We start from the raw sequence: 22,042 nt of genomic DNA, 5'->3' as shown, positions 1-22,042 counted from the left end.
TATATCCACATGTCTGTCCGTTCGTCTCTCGACAGATATCAGAGAAGAAATGGTGAAAGATATTGGGTAACAGTTCTTTGCAATCGATTCAGCGTCCTACGAATAGGTTTCATATCTCCCGTCCAGTGCTATTCAACAGGGGGTACGCGTCCCGTGGGGGGACGCGAAGATGCTTCTGGGGGTACTAATACATAACGTGTTAATTTGTCAATTTATGCTCGAAAAGAGTACAACGAAATTAGTGACAGTGCTATTTCATAATTTCTTCCATTTCCAACAACATACTTGTGGGAACAGTGTTTCTCTGCATTAACATCAATAAAAACGAAGCACAGAAACTGCTTGAATCCAGTATCAGCTCTGATTCTCGCACTCTCGAAGATTCGACCAAGAATTGAGGAGTTGGCGTGACGGAAATAAGCTCAGTCATCTCATTAACAGGTTAGTTCTAAAATTACTTTTAGTTCTTGAATTTTTAACGTTGTTCTCAGTGTGCGAATTATCAGGGAGGATGATGGGAAAATCCCCTTCAGTAGAACTGGATGTATCCCATATGCTTTGAAATTTTCCATGTTAATTCTTCCGGATGCGCGCTTTATTCTCCTGTAAATAGTCTTTTGATTGGTGGGACCGCGGTGACTGAGTGGCAGAGCGTTCACCTCTGGTGCCTCAGGTCCCGGGTTCGATCCCAGCCCCGCCAAGTGAACTTTGTGGTGGACAAACACCATGTGTGTGGATTTTCTCGGAGTTCTCCTGTTTCCTCCCACTTTCTTCATTCCACCATTTCATTCATTACTCATCATCACCGTCTCCTTTAGCCTAGCCGGCATAACAGTGGGACGTAAAACTCAAAGATTTCATTTCATTTCTTTTGATTGGCACACTGGTTGCCTTTTTGTTGGGTCTCAATTTGTCCGCCTTTTTAATCAACAGAACATATGTATTAAGTTTAATAAGTTCATTTTGATTTAATTTCTTTTAAACATTTTTAGGGGTGTAGAATTGGGGGCGAACTGTGTGCAGAAGGTACGCGAGGAAAAAAAGGTTGAATAGCACTGCTCTATTTAAACTGAAAGTGGTAGAAAAAATTTGTTTCTGATTTCAATAGAGATGATTCTAGAAAATCGATTCAGCATCTCAAGGAAGTATGCCATTCGCACCCTATTTCTCTAATAAAACTGCAAGTGTTACAAACTTGCTAGTACTTTCCGTTTTCAATATTGATCTTTATAGAGAAAAGGGTAAAAGAGCCTTCGTTCAGTGTCCTAAGAATAGGAACCATCTCTTCCAATAATTCTCTACACAAAACGGTAGTAGTAGAAATCAACAGTTGATCATCACAGTATAAAAACGATAATAGATAACTACGAGCTGTTGTCTGCAATCGATTCAGCGCCTCGCTTAAATGTGCTATCTTTTTTGGTATCCGGCGCCCGAAGGGGGCAGGAGAGCTCGGATACCCCTCTGACTCACGAAAACAAATTTCCTAAGATTTTCTTAATACAAATAAAAAATACCAAACGTAATATAGTAACTAGAGAATAAACACGACAACAAGCGAAGGGGATTCTCAATTACAACCTACCTTTGGGGGCTGCATTGGGCGAAGAAGATTCTTAATTATAACCTACCTTTGGGTGCCGCATTGGACAAAGGAGATTCTTAATTACAACCGACCTTTGGGGGCTGCATTGGGCGAAGGAGATTCTTAATTATAACCCACCTTTGGGGGCCGCATTGGGCAAAGGAGATTCTTAATTACAACGTACCTTTGGGGGCTGCATTGGGCGAAGGAGATTCTTAATTATAACCTACCTTTGGTGGCCGCATTGGGCGATGGAAATTCTTAATTGCAACCTACCTTTGGAGGCTGCATTGGGCGAAGAAGATTCTTAATTACAACCTACCTTTGAGAGCCGCATTGGGCGAAGGGAATTCTTAATTACAATCTATCTTTGGGGGCTGCATTGGGAGAAGGGGTTTCTTAATTACAATCTGCCTTTGAGGGCCGCGTTGAGCGAAGGAGATTCTTAATTACAACCTACCTTTGGAGGCTGCATTGGGCGAAGGAGATTCTTAATTACAACGTACCTTTGGAGGCCGCATTAAGCGAAAGAGATTCTTAATTACAACCTGCCTTTGAGAGCCGCATTGGGAGAAGGAGATTCTTAATTACAACCTATCTTTGGGGGCTGCATTGGGCGAAGGAGATTCTTAATTACAACCTGCCTTTGAGGGCCGCATTGGGCGAAGGAGATTCTTAATTGCAACCTATCTTTGGAGGCTGCATTGGGCGAAGGAGATTCTTAATTACAACGTACCTTTGGAGGCCGCATTGAGCGAAGGAGATTCTTAATTACAACCTGCCCTTGAGAGCCGCATTGGGTGAAGGAGATTCTTAATTAAACCTATCTTAGGGGGCTGCATTGGGTGAAAGAGATTCTTAATTACAATCTGCCTTTGAGGGCCACATTGGGCGAAGAAGATTCTTAATTGCAACCTACCTTTGGAGGCTGCATTGAGCGAAGGAGATTCTTAATTAAACCTATCTTTGGGGGCCGCATTGGGCGAAGAGATTCTTAATTATAACCTGCTTTTGAGGACCGCATTGGGCGAAGGAGATTCTTAATTGCAACCTACCTTTGGAGGCTGCATTGGGCGAAGAAGATTCTTAATTACAACCTACCTTTGGGAGCCGCATTGGGCGAAGGAGGTTTCTTACAAACCATTTCTCATAGTTGCTATGGACTAAAAAAAAATCCTTTAATAACACACCCTAGAGGCTGCTTTAAGCAAAAGGGGTTTTGTATATACCTGATTACAACCTTCGTGATCCAAAGCTACTTACGTGTGGTAAGAACTTACATTGAAAATTATTCTGTATTTTACAAAAACGCCGTAAACTGTTCTATAAAAATATACTTTTATAATAACATTAATAATATGTTTTAGCCTTTAAGCGCGAATCATGCCCAAGCCCTTGTTATAATCAAATAAGCCCGAATTACAGAAACTTAATAATTAACGCAAAATTGTATTTTTATTTACAGCAATTAGAGGTTTAATTTTAGAGTTGTGCTTTAAAAGCTCTCCAGAAAGAACTGTCCAGTAAATATCGCTGTACACAATATATTTGCAAAGTTAGGCCAGAAAAGGCCCGAGAAATATGGTTGTATATTTACAAACTTACGGTCCAAGAACGACCCGAACCCGAAGTGATAATGCTTTGTATTCCCGAGTCCGGCACGCGGGCTCAGCCCGAGCCCTGGAGACCTCTAACGGAAAAACTGCTTTTGATATGCATTCAGCGTCCTCGGAACAGGTAGGCAAAATTTGTTTTGTAATATTCTTTCAATTAGATAAAAGAGTAATTGCAAAATAGTTGAGTGAAATAGCACATTGTTTGTCCAACTTTCACCTTATTTTTAGCACCCTTTTCCTTCTTTTTTTCCCTATGAAATCTACCTCTAAAATTCCTAACCGTGGTTATAACAAGTCATCCTGGGTCGTTACTAACGTGAGCATGTTTCTTCCTTTGTTTTCACCCTTAAGTTATTACACTTCACTATCTTAGAGAGCAGTTATACCAACTGTTTTCAATTTCAATTTTCCCACCTCAAATCACTCTTCTTTCTTCATACAATAAGTGTTTATGCCGTGTTTAGTGATAAGTTTTCCTCACTGATATTCAAGGAACCTTAGCGGGTTAAGATGCAATAGCACACTTACAAGTAGTATACCTATAACCCCGTTTTAAACGTTAATGAGCAAGCAGAACTGCTGTCAATGTGTGTGGTTGCATGAGTAGCCAATCAGCGCGCTGTCCACTTGACGTCCATTGCAAGAAATAAACACATTTGATTTTTGAAAAATGAAAGAAGATACGAAATCTTGGTTCGGCATGCGATATCACCAGGTTTCATTTGTAACAAAGGGTTTGTTTTCTTTTTTCGTCCCGTTGAAGAAGGAAAAGGAAAGGATGAAATAGTAAAATTTGGGTATAACCGTACCCTTACCTTGAAATTGTTGCAATATAAGACGCGTCGTATCTTGAGGCATAACCTTTTTTGATAGGGAACAAGAAAGTACGTCTATTAAGCGAATATGATACACCAACATTACGCAAGACATGGTTGTGTTTTCCTCATTAAACACCGTATACCCCTAGGTAAGAACTGTGCCTCATTGCCTCAAACTTACTGGGATACACGCCTGATTTCATCTCGCTTCATTGTTTATTATATTGATTTTTAACTTTCCTTTCTTAGTCTGTTTCTTATCTATTGTACTTTGAAAGTTAGCGTGACAAGAATTTGTTATCTAACAATTTCAAAGTTCGACAGTTTCAGAAAAAAGACCGAAAAAAACTTTAGTAGCAACTTTTTCCCCTTTTATGTTGCTAGCAGCTGTTGAACGTCAAAAAATGCTGAGAAAATGCGCTGGACTCGACAAGCATGAAAAGCAAACTTATATACCCTTACTTAACGGATTGTTCCAAAGCGTCGGTATATGCCACTTTCAAACAAAACGTTCGTCTTATAACTAAATAGTTCGTGTGTTTTATTTCTTATTGCTATTGAAAAAGACAATGACACACTGCTAAAGGTAGTCCATTATTTTATTAAGCAAGGAAGCGGGTAAGATGTAGCCATTATTTTTACTAAAAGGAAGGAAGCATGTAAAATGTATCAATTATTTTTTTAAAGGAGAGAAGCGTGTAAGATGCATCAATTAGTTTTTAAAGAAGGAAAACATGAAAGATGTAGACGTTATTACCTTAAGGGGAGAAGCGTAAAATGTGTTGCCATTATTTGCTTAAGCAGGGAAATGCGAAAATGTAGTTATTGCTTTTATAAGGAGAGAAGTATGTAAGATGTATGCATTATTTTCGTAAGGAAGGGACATGTGAGATGTGCATACTAGTTTCTTAAGGAGCACAATGTGTAAGATGTAAGCATTATTTTTTTTAAAGGTGGGAATCTTGTATGATATAACCATTATTCCCGTAAGAAGGAAAACATGTAAGACCTAGTCATTGTGCCCTTAAGAAAGGTTGCGTATAAGATGTATCCATTGTCATCTTAACAAGGGAAACGGGCAAGATATAGGCATTGTTTCCTTAAGAAGGGAAGCGTGTAAGATGTAGCCATTGTTTCCTTAAGATGGGAAGCATGTAATATATAGCCATTGTTTCCTTAAGAAGGGAAGCGTGTAAGATGTGGCCATTGTTTCCTTAAGAAGGGAAGCGTGTAAGATGTGGCCATTGTTTCCTTAAGAAGGGAAGCGTGTAAGATGTAGTCATTGTTTCCTTAAGAAGGGAAGCGTGTAAGATGTGGCCATTGTTTCCTTAAGAAGGGAAGCGTGTAAGATGTAGCCATTGTTTCCTTAAGATGGGAAGCATGTAATATATAGCCATTGTTTCCTTAAGAAGGGAAGCGTGTAAGATGTGGCCATCGTTTCCTTAAGAAGGGAAGCGTGTAAGATGTAGCCATTGTTTCCTTAAGATGGGAAGCATGTAATATATAGCCATTGTTTCCTTAAGAAGGGAAGCGTGTAAGATGTGGCCATCGTTTCCTTAAGAAGGGAAGCGTGTAAGATGTAGCCATTGTTTCCTTAAAATGGGAAGCATGTAATATATAGCCATTGTTTCCTTAAGAAGGGAAGCGTGTAAGATGTGGCCATTGTTTCCTTAAGAAGGGAATCGTGTAAGATGTAGTTATTGTTTCCTTAAGAAGGGAATTGTATAAGGTGTATTAATTCTTTTCTTGAAAATCATCACGACCCTCATTTTATCACAACCTCTTGCCAGCGACCCACTAGTTTATAATAAGCTTGTGTGGGATTTTTAATAGCATATACCTATTGCAGAAACCTCACCATATCCATCTATTTCTATAATAGTAGAATTCATTTCTTGTATATAGTGGATACAGTAACTTCCCTTAAAGCGAATTGATTAAAACCAAATTTGGTCAGTTCATTCATATTACAAATATCGAATCCGATCCGTCATACTGTTTCAAAATGGAGGCCGTTTGAAAATTTTAAAACTTCCTAACTCTATTAATTTTGGGTTATATTAAGTTGTTTTTATTTTGGGTTAAAACAACTTGGACAGTTGTTTAAAAAGTTATTGAGTGTTTTAATTTTCGAGAGACCGCCACTTTGAGCCATATCCGATATTAGATTCTAATTATACTTATCTCCTCCGCTGATGTCGACCCCTAGGGGATCGCGACTCCAGGTTGAGAAACCCTGGGCTAGAGGAAGAACGGTTGTGTCTAACAAATTGTGTATTTCGAGAAAATTGAGGTAAACAATTTTTCTACATAGCATACACCTTCATCGTTTCTGAATCTCTTCATCCAGACGAGTTGACCTTGCGTAACGTAGTTGTTAACATTCGTGTCTTTCGTAAGAGTGGACCTGGGTTCAATTCCCATTGGTGATACTCTGTGAAAAGGTGCCAAAAAAAACTTTTCAGGCTAGCCATCCTGAGTGAGTTTTTCTCAGAGTTTACCTCATTCACTTTAGGTAAATCCGAGATAGTACCTAATATAAAAGGTCCCAAGACGCTTCCTTTATTCCAAATTTCTTTCTCTCATCCTCATTCTGCAGATAGTATGCTCGCCAAGCACGTGACGAGTGAAAATGTCCATAGATGCCGAAAGCCCAGAAATACATGATTCATAATTCTTTAACCAAAGGAGTCTTAAATGAAGAAGTGTTGTATAGCAGGACTAGCACATAATACTTTTATTCACCACCAGAACTAATCGTTTCGAAACATGTAACATTACATCTTCATTCCCTAACCCTTTCAATTTGCACATTAACTCTTAATAACAAGGAGTCAGTTTCAGTCAGTGTTCATGATTTTATCAGCATCATCACTTGCATCATTACTTTGTTGCATCATTATTTTACAAATGTTTCATTTTAAAAGGTAAAAAATTGGTATGCATGCTATTGAAGAAAGAAAAGAAAATAAAAAAAAAAAATGAACGAATTTACATTCTCTGAATTTTGAGAGCGGAAAATATATAGCATTCGTTTCTGACATCAGAATTGAAAGAATTTGTGTGAACTGAAAAATTACTGGATGCCCCAAAACCAGGATGGAGAACCCCCTTCTCGCCGCCACTGGAATTGCGGTACTTCTTTTATGGATATTTTAAATGGTAATGATACCTACAAATATTATCCGAGAAGAAAGTACAAAGTAATTTGTCTGTACAATATCAGTAGTACGCTTCATAACACTTAACAACTTGGGGCCGCGGTGGCTTGGTTGTAGAGCGATAACCTTTGGTGTGTGGGGTCCTTGGTTCGATCCCAACCTGCGTTGATTAGGCTTCGTGGTAAACAGACACTGTATGCGTGGGTTTTCTCGGAGTTCTTCCGTTTCTTTTTCTTTTCTTCATTCGACTATTGTTATTAATCTCATCGTCGCCGTTTCCCATAGTCTTGGTGCATAATCGTGGAACGCTAAACTAAAAAAAAAAAAAAAAACGTGATTAACAACTTGAGAAATGCCTCTGTCAGTTACCCAAATAGGACTAATTACTTACTTGTATAATCAGCATTAAAATCATTTTTATTTGGAAACAAATTAGCATTGAATTATAGAAAGGAATTGCGACAAAATTGGTCAATATTTGTATTATGTATTTAAGAGTACTAAGGTTTGCCTGGTGAGTTCGACAAAAATATCCTGAAAGTATGTACGTCACACTATTGTTGTCCATGAGAAGAGAAGTACCTTTTTATACTCAAGATAATACGAGAGACATAATGTCTTGTCTCATTTTTGAGAGTAGAATCGAGACAAGACGACAAATATCACGAGTCTCATGAGCAGTGGCGTATTTAGGGGGGGGGCTTCCGGGCTTAAGCCCCCCACCCCAAAATCTTACTTACTATAGTAAAGTATATGAAATAGCTTGCAGAATTTTCACATTTTCAGGCAACCCCCCCGAAAGTTAGCTAAGCCCCTCCCGAAACAAAATCGTAAATACGCCACTGCTCATGAGCAACACTAGTTCAACCAAGGATTGGATCTCAAACACTGTCTTATTGTTATATGATTCATAGTGTAAAAATTATAAATCGAGTTATTGTACGAATAATCGTTCTCTCTATTGTTGATTGTTCGTACAACCACCACAGCATGGCGCGTTCTCAGATTGCGGATCGAGGAGAAGGCCTCTAGATGTAGAGGTTAGCTGCGAATCTACTGTATAAGCAGTCGCGGACAGACGACTAGGAGTGGTCCTCCAGCTTGGGGGTTTGGGTAAGGCTAACACCCTCATCCTGTAAAAAAAAAGGTACTTGTTCAGAAACATTCACAAAAGCCTCGGACAAGGACTGATAACTTGGCACGACCTCGGCAAAAGAAAATGAACATGAGATTTGGAACATGGAATATTAGAAGTCTTTATAGGGCAGGCGCGTTAAAATCTGTTACGAGCGAGTTAGAGAAATACAGGATGGACGTAGTAGGAGTTCAGGAAGTTAGGTGGGAAGGAAATGGATCTGTGAATTACGGAAATTTTACGTTCTTTTACAGGGAAGAAAATAAAAAATCACCAATTAGGAACAGGGTTTTTCGTTCACAAACGAATATTACCAGCAATTAAGCGGGTTGAATTTGTTACTAACAGACTTTCTTTTATTACTCTTAAGGGTCGGTGGTGTGATATTATTGTTTTAAATGTACCTGCCCCAACTGAAGATAAGGATGACGATATAAAAGACAGTTTTTACGAAGAAGTGGAACGGATATTTGACCAACTCCAGCGATACCATACGGAAATTCTATTAGGGGATTTCAATGCGAAGATAGGACAAGAGGATATTTTCAAACCGATTATAGGGAACGAAAGTCTGCATAGGGAAAGTAATGACAACGGTGTTAGACTCGTGAACTTTGCAACATCCAAAAACCTAATCGTGAAGAGTACAAAATTCCCTCATCGCGACGTTCATAAATACACTTGGACCTCACCAGACGGAAAAACACATAATCAAATTGATCACGTTTTAGTAGATAGAAGAAGGCAATCTAGCATAATTGATGTCCGGTCGTTTCGAGGGGCTGATTGTGACACTGATCACTACCTGGTAGCAGCGATAATAAGAGGGTTATCGTTGAATAAAGGTAATATTCATTGTCCGAAAACAGAGAGATTCAATTTAAAGAAACTAAAAGAGAGCCAGGTAAGAGAGAAATACCAGATTGAAGTTTCGAATTGATTCTCGGCTTAGAAGATTCGGAGTGCACTAGTGTTGAGGATACTTGGATTGAAATTAGAGATAGCATTTCAGCAAAAGAAAACTTGGGACTCGCAAAAATACGTAGGAACAAACCATTAGCAGAGAAAACAGGCAAAATTATGGTGGCTAGAAAACCCGAATGAAATAACTACACAAAATTTCGCAGATATCAGGCGGGAAACTTCCAAAACTTTTAGAACAAAGAATCGCGATTTTTGAAAGCTGAAATTAAGGAACTTGAAGGTAATAGTAAAAATAAAAATATCCGGGACATATATAAGGGGACCAACGAATTTAAGAAAGGCTATCAACCTCGTGCTTATATATTAAAGAAAGCTGACGGAACAGTTCTCACTGATACGAATAGCATCTTAAATAGACGGAACGATTTGTTTGACGATTTGATGAACACGCAGCCAAAAACTAATGTGCGTGGAGAAAAGGAGATACACACCGCAGAACCGTATATTCCAGAACCCAACCGAATAGAAGTAGAAACCGCTTATAAAGAAATTAAAGAAACACAAATCTCCAGGTGTAGACGATATTCCGGCTGAGTTAATTTTAGCTAGAGGCTAAACAAAATACATAAACTCGTTCTCCTTATCTGAACAAGGAAGAATTGCCACGAGAAAGGAGAAAATCAATCATTGTTCCAATTCACAAGAAAGGCGTCTATCGAGGCATTTCTCTTCTGTCAACATCCTACAGAATACTTTCAAATATCCTATTAGCAAGATTGACCCCATACGCAGATGAAATTATTGGAGATTATCAGTGCGGATTTAGACAAAATCAATCAACTATCGACAAAATATTTACCATTCACCAAATGCTTGAAAAGAAGTGGGAATACATTACCCCGGTACATCAAATATTTATTGATTTTAGAAAGGCTTACGACTCGGTTAGGAGAGAAATATTATACAACGTTCTTGCACAACTTGGAATACCGAGAAAGCTAATTAAATTAATTAAAATATGTTTAAATGAATCCCAAATAAAGTCCGGATAAGTTAATTTTTGTCCACGACCTTTCACGACGAGAATGGCCTGAAACAAGGAGATGAGTTGTCGCCATTATTATTTAACTTTGTGTTGGAATACGCTATAAGGAAAATCAAAGATAGCAACCAGGGCCTAGAGTTGAAGGGTATTCACCAGGTTATGGCATATGCTGATGATGTAAATTTAATAGGGAGGATGATAGGAGAACAATAGAAAGAAATGCCGATATCTTATTAAACGCGTGCAGGGACATGGGTTTAGAAGTAAATGCAGAGAAAACTAAATACATGGAAGTGAGTCTGGACTGTAATACAGCAAATTATGGAAACGTAAAAATATTAATTAATACTTTTGATAAAGTGGATACTTTCAAATATCTAGGATCAATATTAACATAGGAAAATCATATTCACGCAGAAATTAATTGTCGACTAAAAGCAGGGAATTCGTGTTACTATTCGGTTCAAAATCTCTTGTCGTCGCGAATTCTGTCGAAGAATTTGAAGCTTAAAATATATAAAACGATAATTATGCCTGTTGTTCTGTATGGTTGCGAAACATGGTCACTTACTGTGAGGGAAGAACATAGACTGAAAGTATTTGAGAACAGGATTCTGAGAAGAATATTCGGACCCAAGAGGAGCGGGAATGGGGAATGGCGGAAACTTCATAACGAGGAACTACATAATTTATACGGTTTACCCAACATTGTTAGGGTCATCAAGTCTAGGAGGCTTAGGTGGGAGTCTAGGAGGCTTAGATGGGTAGGTCATGTAGCTAGAATGGAAGAAAGTAGAAACGCTTTCAAAGTCTTGACTGGAAGACCAATCGAAAAACGACCATTAGGAAGACCTAGGCGCAGATGGGAGGACAATATTAAGATGGATCTTGCAGAAATAGGAACAGAAAGTAGAAACTGGATCCAGTTATCTAAGGATAGAAGTCAATGGAGAGCTTTTGTGAACGCGGCATTGAACCTCCGGGTTCCGTAGTCCATAGATTGAGTGAGTTAGTTAGTTAGATTGTACGAAGAAAATGAAGAGCATTTATCAACGCTTACAGAAACTGAAGTTATTTACGAAATATACTCCAATAATAATTATGGTGCAAATGTTGAGTTATACCACACATTTGACATATTGTTGTACATTATATCGTCTTTAAGGTTATCTTAGCTCGTGTTAGAGATTCAAAGACTCATGTTCACGAGTCTTAAGTCATATCGTAAACAACAGTGTTCACTTTTCCATTGCAAACTTTATGACTCTTTCCCACAATTTTGATAACTGAACTTCATTCCTTTATGGTCTGAACATCATATTCGTCTTCTATCTCCCATCAACTTTACTAAATATTCGTCTCTTATCCTTGATATTAGCAATTTACAGTTGTTCATTTAACTCCCAGAGTAATAATTGAAAATCTATAATGCTAGCGACGTTTCAAAATGAAAGTAAGCTAAACATATACTTTAAATCTATTGTTGAGATTATAAAGAGATGCTGACAAAAATACAGACACTAGATAAGTGTAAATTATATCTTACTGTAAAATAAAGATTATCATTAATATTAAAATAAACGAAATGAAATATTTCATTTTAATGTCCCATATTTATGTCTGTTAGGCTAAGGGAGACGGATGACTAAGGCAAGTGAGTGATGATGGAATTATTGAAGGAATGATAATGGGAGGAGGAAATGGAAGTATCCCAAGAAAACCCACGGAAACGACTCTTGTAGCAGGGACTACTTGCTAACCGTTTGCCGTAAGCTTGAATTGCAAGTCGACCAAGCTTGCATTAGACTTGATTGCAAAACGTGTAAGCATGCCGCAAGCTGGATTCCAGTAACGAAGTTGTATGAGGGCAACCTTGCATTTAGTGTTCCATTCAAGCTTAACGTACGCGTTTAACAAGTCAATTCAAGTCAATAGCCAATGAACATTCAGTGATGATATAATGCCCTGCCAAGGGTCTAAAGCATCTCTTGCAAGTACAAGAAAAAGGCAGATTGTATGAAAGCATGCGTTTCAAGTGCAAGCGTAGAAAGTCAGAAGCCAACCAAGCGCCAACAAGCCAAAAGCTTTCTTGCTACCAGAGGATGTTGTGCACCACAAACTTATTTGGCACGGAATCGAACCAGGAATCCACGCACCAGAGGCAAGCGTTATACCACTGAGCCACCGTGCCCTCTTATAATTAATGTTAAAATACAATGATTAATCATGATTATCATTCTTAACGTTATCTTCATACGATTTGAATTGTTTTCGTGCAGGATATCTGAGTTTGATTTCCGGTGAGAGCTCATGTGATTCGGATACCACGTTAAGCTGTAAGTCCGTGTCTTATATAGTCTCGCTGTTGAAAGAGACGCTAAAACTTGATCAACCAATTCAATTATCATTTTTTCATGTGTAACAATTGACCGTTTTTTAACAAAAGTTTCGTGATTGGCAAAAATTTTACAATTGCTCTTTAGCACTTCTTTTGGATAACTTGAAATGTCATATAGTCTCTGTGTTGGATCCAGGAGGTTACATTCTAGTCTTAATACAGCGTATGTAAATATATTTTTCAAAGTGCATCAACTGCTGCATTTATTTGTATTTTTTAAAAAAATCCGTATTTGAATACTTGTATATACAGTATTACGTGTTCAAATAGTTTTGAATAAATTGATTGATGCATTTTATTTATTTATTTATTTATGACTTTTTTCACGTGACGAAGTTAAGGCTCTGCAACCTTCGGGCACTTTACCACGTGCATACATTTTTTTAAAAAATGCACCAATGCTTAAAAAATATTAAAAATTACAAAAGAAAATTATTTCAACCACATAAAAAGAATATGCTTCTTAAGTAAAAAAAATAATTAAATACTTCAAAACAAAAAATGAAAAAATATACAAGAGAAAAAATTAAGAAAGATACGTCTATGTAGGAATATAATCTACATAGGAATATAAATTAAAAATAACATGGAGAAAGAAATTAAATATTGTATATAGCGATACTAGAAGTATATATATATATAAGCTGTACAAGTTAATATGGGTTACTAATTGAATGTGTGTTCATATATGGGTAATTAATTATGTGATAACACGAAGAAACCTTACGTGCTAGTTGCTTAAGAGAATGAAATTCACACATCTCTTTTTTTTTAAATTTGGCAATTGTTGAAACATTGTGTATTAATTAAGATAAACTGTTCCAGAGGCGTGTATTATTTACTGTTAAGGTTTTGGAGTATGGATCCGAATTGTGACTGGGTATAGAAAGCAAGAAATTATCTTGTGATATTTTGCTTATATTATGAAAGTCCGATAAATATAAAAATCTACGTGCTAAGTACGATGGTTCTGACGTATTTTGTACAATATGGTAAGAATATGTAAATTTCTTCTTTCTACTAATGTCAGCCATAACAGTCTTTTATAAAAAGGTGCGAGAGTTTAATTGTTTCACCTTCATATATTTCTGAGAAAATTGATTTGGATTGATGCATCTAGTTATAAATGAAAAATAAAATTGTGATACATTTGTTGATGCATTTTAATGTTTTATCTCAATATATTTCTAAACAAAAATGACGTCAGTTTATTTAGATTTATGCATCAAGATAATTATATCAGATAAAATAGACATAATTTTTTTGTTTACTTTAGACAAAAAATAAATTTTTCTCTTTCTTCTATATTTTGGTTCAAAAACTGTGACTTTTTATGTTGTAACCTCGTTTTAATTCAAGACTAAAAAATAACATTAGTATAAGTTAAGTTTGTAGGTCAGTTTTTTCTGTAATGTTGGTATTGATTTGTTGGTTGTTTCATATAATTTTAAACCAGCTGGCAACATTGTCTGTAGAGATCTGCTGCCCTAGGAGAGCGTGTCGCTAAGCAACCATCCTCCCGCCACTTTGACTCGCCGTGATTGGCTGATGCTGGGGTTGGTGGAAGGGGGTTAGTTTCAGGGGAGCGATGTCGGTCGAAGCACTGGAAAAAGGGGGGAAGCACCACTCTCCAGTATCAGAATGTATCTCTAGTAGTGAACACCGACAGTTTTTGGTGATTCCTTTTTAAAGGTCTTTTTTTAACCAAAAAGGAGACACACTGGATCCCCTTGGGGGAGCTGGATGGGGCCTACCACCGGGTCCCCGGTGGGGGCCCCCAATGGATAGCCCTTACAGGAATACATGTCCCATACACAGCCCTTACAGGTTTCGTTTTGCCAATGGTGGACCAGATTATTACAGCCACAATCAGGTATGGTGTCCTACTTTCAATTTCATGGCCTACTTTTCAGTACGTAGTACTTGTAATTAGTTGGATTTTGTGTTTCCGCAATTTGCAGTCCTTAATTTCACTTTTTAGTACTTTGTTGTAACTATTTATCTCATAATTTTGTAAGAATTAATGTGTTAAGTATCTCATATGTGCTTCTTACGTATATATAAATAAGAAAAAACAGAGCATTACGTTTTATGTTAGTAAATGACACCTGGAAATTTCAAGATTATATGGGTTATTAGTTCTTCCGTGGAAATGCTGAGATGGTTCTTAAAGCAAGTTAGTTACTATTCTTTAAAATAATGCTTTTGTTAATTTGTAACGCCTTTATTTTAATACACAATGATCTTTAGCTTAATTTTTCGTTTCCAACAAAGGTAATAATAATAATAATAATAATAATAATAATAATAATAATAATAATAATAGTGTTCTCGTTTTAATGTTAAAAAACTAAAAATAATAATTTATAATTTTACGTTGAGTTAAAGCAGTGGTTCTCAACCTTTTTTTGACTGAGGACACTGAAACATCCAAGACATCGCGACACATTTGTTTGATATTATTATTATTATTATTATTATTATTATTATTAATAATAATAATAATAATAATAATAATAAGTGAAACTAATTAGTTTTTATAATTACTCTATATAGCACTGAGCATTATTGCTACCGCTGGAGGTGTTGTCTAATACAGTTTGTCTCGATTTTAACTAATTATTATTGAATTCTTCATGATTTTTAAATTCTAAAATTTCGTGACATTTTAAGGGGCTGTGTGAAACACCAGTGTGTCGTAAAACACCGGGTTGAGAACCACTGACTTAAAGTACCAGTAAACTTGAAGCATTAAGGTTTCACTTTAAAACAAACAAAAAAAAGTGTTTAACTTCAAAAACCTTAGTTTAATACATATGTATTTAAATTTCCAATTTAACAATAGTACTTAGGTGTAAGAAGATTTGCTGTACTTTATAAATGGGTGGTTAAAGTTACTTTGATGCTAAACATTTAATACAATATAAAGCATGTTGATTTTAGTAGTAGAGTGTTCATGTGTGATACTAGAGGTTCTTGGTTCAATTTCGTGTGGGTTTAAAGTTCCCTCCCAAACTCATTCTAGTTATTAATTCTCAGTTATGATCAATGACTTCTTCTTTTAAACACAAGGCGTAAATTTAGGATATTAAGCTAACTATTTCGATTTTATTTAATAAAAATGACATTTCATAATTTTAACATTTGATGTAACAATTTAATAATATTTTAAATAAGAATATTGCTTTACATAGTACTGTACTTCCCATTTTTTATGTAATCAATTTATACTTTATTGCTGAAAAATGTCAAATTAATATTTTTTTACGTATATTAAAGTAACGATATCTCCTTCACGTTGATAGAAAATATACTGTGTATAAATATTATTTTTTGTTACATACTGAAACTATTTAACGATATTTTAATATTTTTGTACTTCCATACGAGTGTATATATATTATACAGGGTATTTTAAAATATTGGGATATTTTAAAATACCGACAATATTTGGGATATGATTCCTGACACCAAGATAAGACGAAAAGTACAGACCAATCTGAGTACACAAATGCTTCTTTTCGGAGTTACATACTGCCGAAAACACGAAAAAAAAAATGAACTTTAAAGGTTCATAGCTCTAAAACTTTGGGCCCTACCGTAGTCGGGTGAAGACTTCACTTATGAACTAGTACGTGTCTTATCCAAATATCCAAGTTTCACAATCCTGCGGGACTTCCGCAACAATTTTTACGTAGAGGTAGTTCGTGAGTACTTCAAATTATATACCCGTAGCCACACTATCTCTCTAAAAATTATTGTGTGAGTACTTTAGGATTCTGAAACATGTATTTTTGGATAGGGCATATAGTAGTTCCTAAGTGAAGTCTTGACCTAACTATAGTAGGTCCCATAGTTTTGGATCTATGGACCTTTAAAGTTCATTTTTCATGTTTTTGGCAGCCTATAACTCCGAAAGAAAGCATTTCTGCACCCGGGTTGGTCTATAGTTTTTGTTTTGTTTAATCTTGGTGTCAAGGATCATCTCCCAAACGTCGGTATAGTTTTGAAACACCATATATATATATATATATATATATATATATATATATATATATATATATATATATATATATATATATATATATATATATATATATATATAACAATTTAAAAAGTTAGAATACTCCCTTTGTTTAATTTAATATACATTAACTTTTACATTTAATGGTAATAATGTGATATTTGTATATTTGCTTCTACCCGGAAAGTTATCTATACTAGTGCATTCTAATATATCAAAGAATGTGTGTATGTATCTCTGTCTATGACCCTCTGTCATCTGATTTTTGCAAAGAGATAGCCATTCACCAAATCTAGTGGTGTTCGAAGACTTTTGTGTTACTATTTTCGACTCGAGGGGGGTATTGAGAGGTCAAACTTTTTGTAAACATTATGTACAGGGAAGCATTGCGCCTTTAAAATATGAAACCCAACCGTTCAACCTGTCGTTTAGGTTGCATATCTTTCAAATCTTTGAATTCTTTTCCATTGATCAATATAAATCATATGCTTATCAGCTGATCTCAGAATGAATAAGGACAATGCACACAGCATTCATCATTTGTTAGGGTCTATAATAAATCACCTATTTCCTTATTTTCAAAGATTTTGCTAGAATGTTATTCTTCACGTGAGAAGACCGAGGATTTCAGTTAGCATATCATATGCAAAGTCTATCAAAACATTACTATACATGGGGCGCGATGGTTCAGTAGTAGAGAGTTCACTTCTGGTGCATGGGATCTTTGGTTTGATCCCAGCTTGCGCCGAGTGCCCTTTGTGGTGGACAAACACCGTGTGCGTGGGCTTTCTCGAGGTTCTTCCGTTTTCTTTCACTTTCTTCATTCCGCCATTTCATTCATTTCTCATCATCATCGTCTCCTTTAGCCCAGCCGGCGTAAACGTGAGACGTAAAACTGAAAGATTTCATTACTATACATACTTGGAAGAAACGTCCTTTAAACTTCTTTCTATATATTACTGAGTAAACAATACCTAGATAGTAGTACATAATACTATTTCTGTGTTTACAAAATGGACGTGTTATATATTTATCAATTTTACCTATCACAAAGCTGTTATTTCTTTTCAATAAATATTGCATTATATTTGAGATTGTATTGGTAATGTATTACATATAAATATGTAAACAAAACAGTAGTAAAACTATATAGATAAATGAAATAATACATCACATAATAAATAACACATAATATTTACAAAAATCATATAAATATCATACCATATAATACCATAGCTTTTTGATTACAGGTGCATAGCACATAAATACAATGCCATCCATTGCATTGCCTATGGGTATTACTAACTAACTCTGACCTATGGAACCCCGAAGGTTCAATGCCGCGTTCATAAAAGCTCTCCACTGACTTCTATCCTTAGCCAATTGGATCCAGTCTCTACTTTGTATTCCTATCTCTGAGAGATCCATCTTAATATTGTCCTCCCATCTGCGCCTAGGTCTTCCTAATGGTCGTTTTCCGATTTGTCTTCCAGTCAAGACTTTGAAAGTATTTCTACTTTCTTCCATTCTAGCTACATGACTTGCCCACCTAAGCCTTCTAGACTTGATGACCCTAGCAGTATTGGGTAAACTGTATAAATTATGTAGTTCCTCGTTATGAAGTTTCCGCCATTCCCCCATTCCCGTTCCTCTTGGGTCCGAATATTCGTCTCAGGATCTTGTTCTCAACGGGAGTGCCTATGTGCATTATATTGTATTTATTTTGAATTATATTTGTAAATTACGTATTTGCTAAGGGATACACTCTTCTATTGCAAATGAATATCTAAAAGGAATTGAATAAATTAAATGAAATCTTGCAGTTTAACGTCCCACGATTATGCTGCCCTTTAAGCTAAGGGAGACGGATAATTAAAGTAAGAGAATAATGATGTATGAATTGGTGGAATGATAAACTTGGAGGAAACGGGAGTACCCAGGAGAAAACCTACGAATAATATCTTGTCCACTACAAACTTACTCGAACAAGGATCGAACCAGGGACCCCATGCACTAGAGATAAGCGCTCTGCCACTGATCCACCTTTCCTCCTCAACAAAAAATTGAGAAAAAAATATTATGTCACTTTTATTGATACATTTTTTAAAGAGTTTGGCTTATATATCAAATCTTTTTTATATTTTACTCTGTGTGCCGTTCGTCTAGAAGAAGAAATCTCAAAAACTATTTGATGGATTACCATCAGATTTGACCATGATGTAAAGAGTCAAACTTTGGGAGTAGAGTTCCTTGATGAAGCTGATATTGGAACCGAAGATAATAGAAATCAACTTTTTTCTGTTTGAAAGTTAATTGTTATAGACCAAAAACGGTAATGCACAGCTACAAGCGCTTTCTTTCAATTATTAAGCATCCCTTCTCTGTCCTTAACTTTGTATTAAAACCGGAAGTCATTGAGATCCACTTGAACTTCAGGTTTCAATATTGATTCATCTACAACAGAAACAATAACAAATACCATGAAGCGGTCTCTTTTGGAATAGGTAGCATTTTCTCTCTTAACCCTCTAATCAAACCGGAAGTGGTAGAAATCAACCACTTCAGGGATTAACTTTGATTGCTATTGAGGGAGAAATGGTAATAGATATCCAGAACTGGTTTCCTTCCCATTAATTAAACGTCCCAAGAATATATGTCATCTCCACTTTAATCTTGTTACTGAAACCGGAAGTGGTAGCTATCTATGACTTCCGGTTTTAATATTAATTGAGAAAATGTCACGACAAACGAAGTAAAATCTTTCACCTTGTGTTCACGTAACGCAAGGGGGCACAGTAGCTAGATGGGAGAGCCTGTACGATATGGCCTGTATAGCTGAGTGGATAGTGAGTGTGATTCTCGTTCTAAAGATCCTGTGTTCGATTTCCAGCTTGGATTTACAGTTACTTTTAGCCCTTACCACTAGTCTACTGATTTAATTTCCCGGTGAGAGAGCCTGTCCTCGATGTTTCTGTGTTCGTGTCCCTGTCGTTCTAGGTTACTGGAAAAGAGAGTAAAACGGGAGTAAAAGTTAAGAGTCTTCATCCCGGCGAAATTAAAATACCGCTAAATTTACAGTAATTATGTGATATCTTCAAATAGATAAAAGATAATTGAAATATGGAACAAGAGCGCCCTAGACAATATTATTTTGCGTGAGGTACCGTTATCACAAGTCACCTAGTGGCTTTCCGTTTTCAGCTGTTTAGAAACGCGAAAATAAAATGCCGATTTTCAAAATGGCTCGAAATCAAAAGCAGATAAGTGAGTCGTGATAACGGTTTCTTATGTAAAATAATATTGTCTAGGGCGCTCTTGTTCCACATTTCGATTATATTTTATCTATCTGAAGATATCACATACTTACTGTAAAATTAGCTGTATTTTAATTTCGCCGGGATGAAGACTCTTAAGTGGACACCTAGTAATAAGTAGATAAGCAAGTTAATGAGGCACGTTCGGTGAATCAGTTAACTTTAAAAAAAATGGTAGAACGATAAGCTTTGGTACGTGGGGTTCCTAGTTCTATCTCTGGCCAAATAAGTTTGTGTTGGACATTATCATGTCCGAGAACTTTCTCTGGGTACTTCCGTTTCTTCCCATACATTCTTATTCAAACCAATTATTTCATCATTATTCCTCTCCTTTAGCCTAAAGGGGATAGTCGTACGACGTTAAACTCAGTGTCGTATTTAGGGGGGGCTTCCGGGCTTAAGCGCCCCCCGAAATCTTACTTACTATAGTAAAGTATATGAAATATATTGCAGAATTTTCACATTTTCAGACAAAGCCCCCCCTCCCGAAAGTTAGCAAAGCCCTCCCCGAAACAAAGTCGTAAATACGCCACTGGTTAAACTGAAAGATTTGATCTTTTTCTCGTAACACAGCCGCTTGTGTAACGTACACGTACTTATATAATGAATTCCGTTGTAAGGACAAGATCAGAACCGTTTTGCGCTAAAATGAGAAATTCTTAATTTTATGACGAGTTCCGATGTAAAAGTATGTTATCTTAAAGTAGAAGTTGCCCAAGCTGTCAAAGATTTAAAAGATTTGATTAATCGCAGAACATAAAAAACACTTTTTGTTATTTGTATCCGTTTTGTTAAGGTGTTTGGAGAAAATGGCACAGTAGTTCTATAGTTCTATGTAAGGAACAGATAAGTTAATTAGTGGTTTGCACAAAAACCGGTTTTTCGGTTTTCGGTTTTTAGGAAACCCGAAACCGGTTTTTGAAAATTAACAAACTGTTTCGGTTTTCTTCAAAACCGGTTCGGTTTTTACCGAAACTGGTTTTTGATTTTCTCCAAAACCGGTTTGGTTTTTAACCGGATCCGGTTTCGATTTTCTTCAAAACCGGTTCCGTTTTTCCCAAAATCTGTTCTATTTCTGACCAGAATAGTGTTTCGTTGTTCTCCGAAAACCGCATCCATTTCCACAGAAATAGCTTTATGTTTTCCATAGGTTTTCAAGTAAACCGAAATCGGCTTCGGTGGAAAATCCGAACCGGTTTTGGAGAAAACCGAACCGATGTCGGAGAAAACCGAACCGATTTCGGAGAAAACCGAAATGTCGGTTTTTCTAGAAACCGGTTTCCGGTTTTCTTAAAACCGGTTTTGCCCATTCCTAAAGTTAATACAGTTGAAGCGACGAAAGCTTTATTAGCGTATTAACCTTCGTACGCCCGCCAGACATTTGAACGAAACCGTAGACTGTCACACTACCCTCATGACCCCTTAAATTATCATGAGTCATGATTGATACATCGTTGGAAAGCTTGTGGATACACAGATTATAACGAGGTAACACTTGCTTAGCTTGTAGACAAGAATATAGGGTGAAAATGATGTTAGTTCCTTTTTCTTTCTTATTGTTGTGAGTGTATATGTGAAAGAAAATAGAATTTTCTGTTTTACTAAGACGAAAAGCGTAATAAAGTCCCCGCTTTCCATAGTACAACGTTATATGTACATCACGTACAGCAGTATAGTGCTTTTGCTGCACACATTACAGACAGCAACAAGAATTATACTTCTAAATCAATTCAGTGAATCCCCCTAAAAATAAATATTGGCTAATTTATGTTAAAAATTTGAAACTCAAGAAAGTGGTCAATTTTGCTCTCCTCCTTCCTCCATATAGTCGTACCTCATTGCATCCCATACCAATTTTTATCAGTGTACCTCCAAGGGGAGGTATGACCTCCCCCTAAAAAAAACTGATGCATAAAATAAAAATGCACGAATTTTACCCTGTCCCCTCCGCCGTGGTACCCCCTCACATACATAAAATGCATAGTGTCAAAAAGCTTCGTCTTCCGGGAACACGTTGATGCC

Source organism: Thermobia domestica, chromosome 4 (genome assembly GCF_964235325.1).
Source record: "Thermobia domestica chromosome 4, izTheDome1.hap1.1, whole genome shotgun sequence".
In the NCBI taxonomy this organism is placed as follows: domain Eukaryota; kingdom Metazoa; phylum Arthropoda; class Insecta; order Zygentoma; family Lepismatidae; genus Thermobia; species Thermobia domestica.
This window is presented reverse-complemented; position numbering follows the sequence as displayed.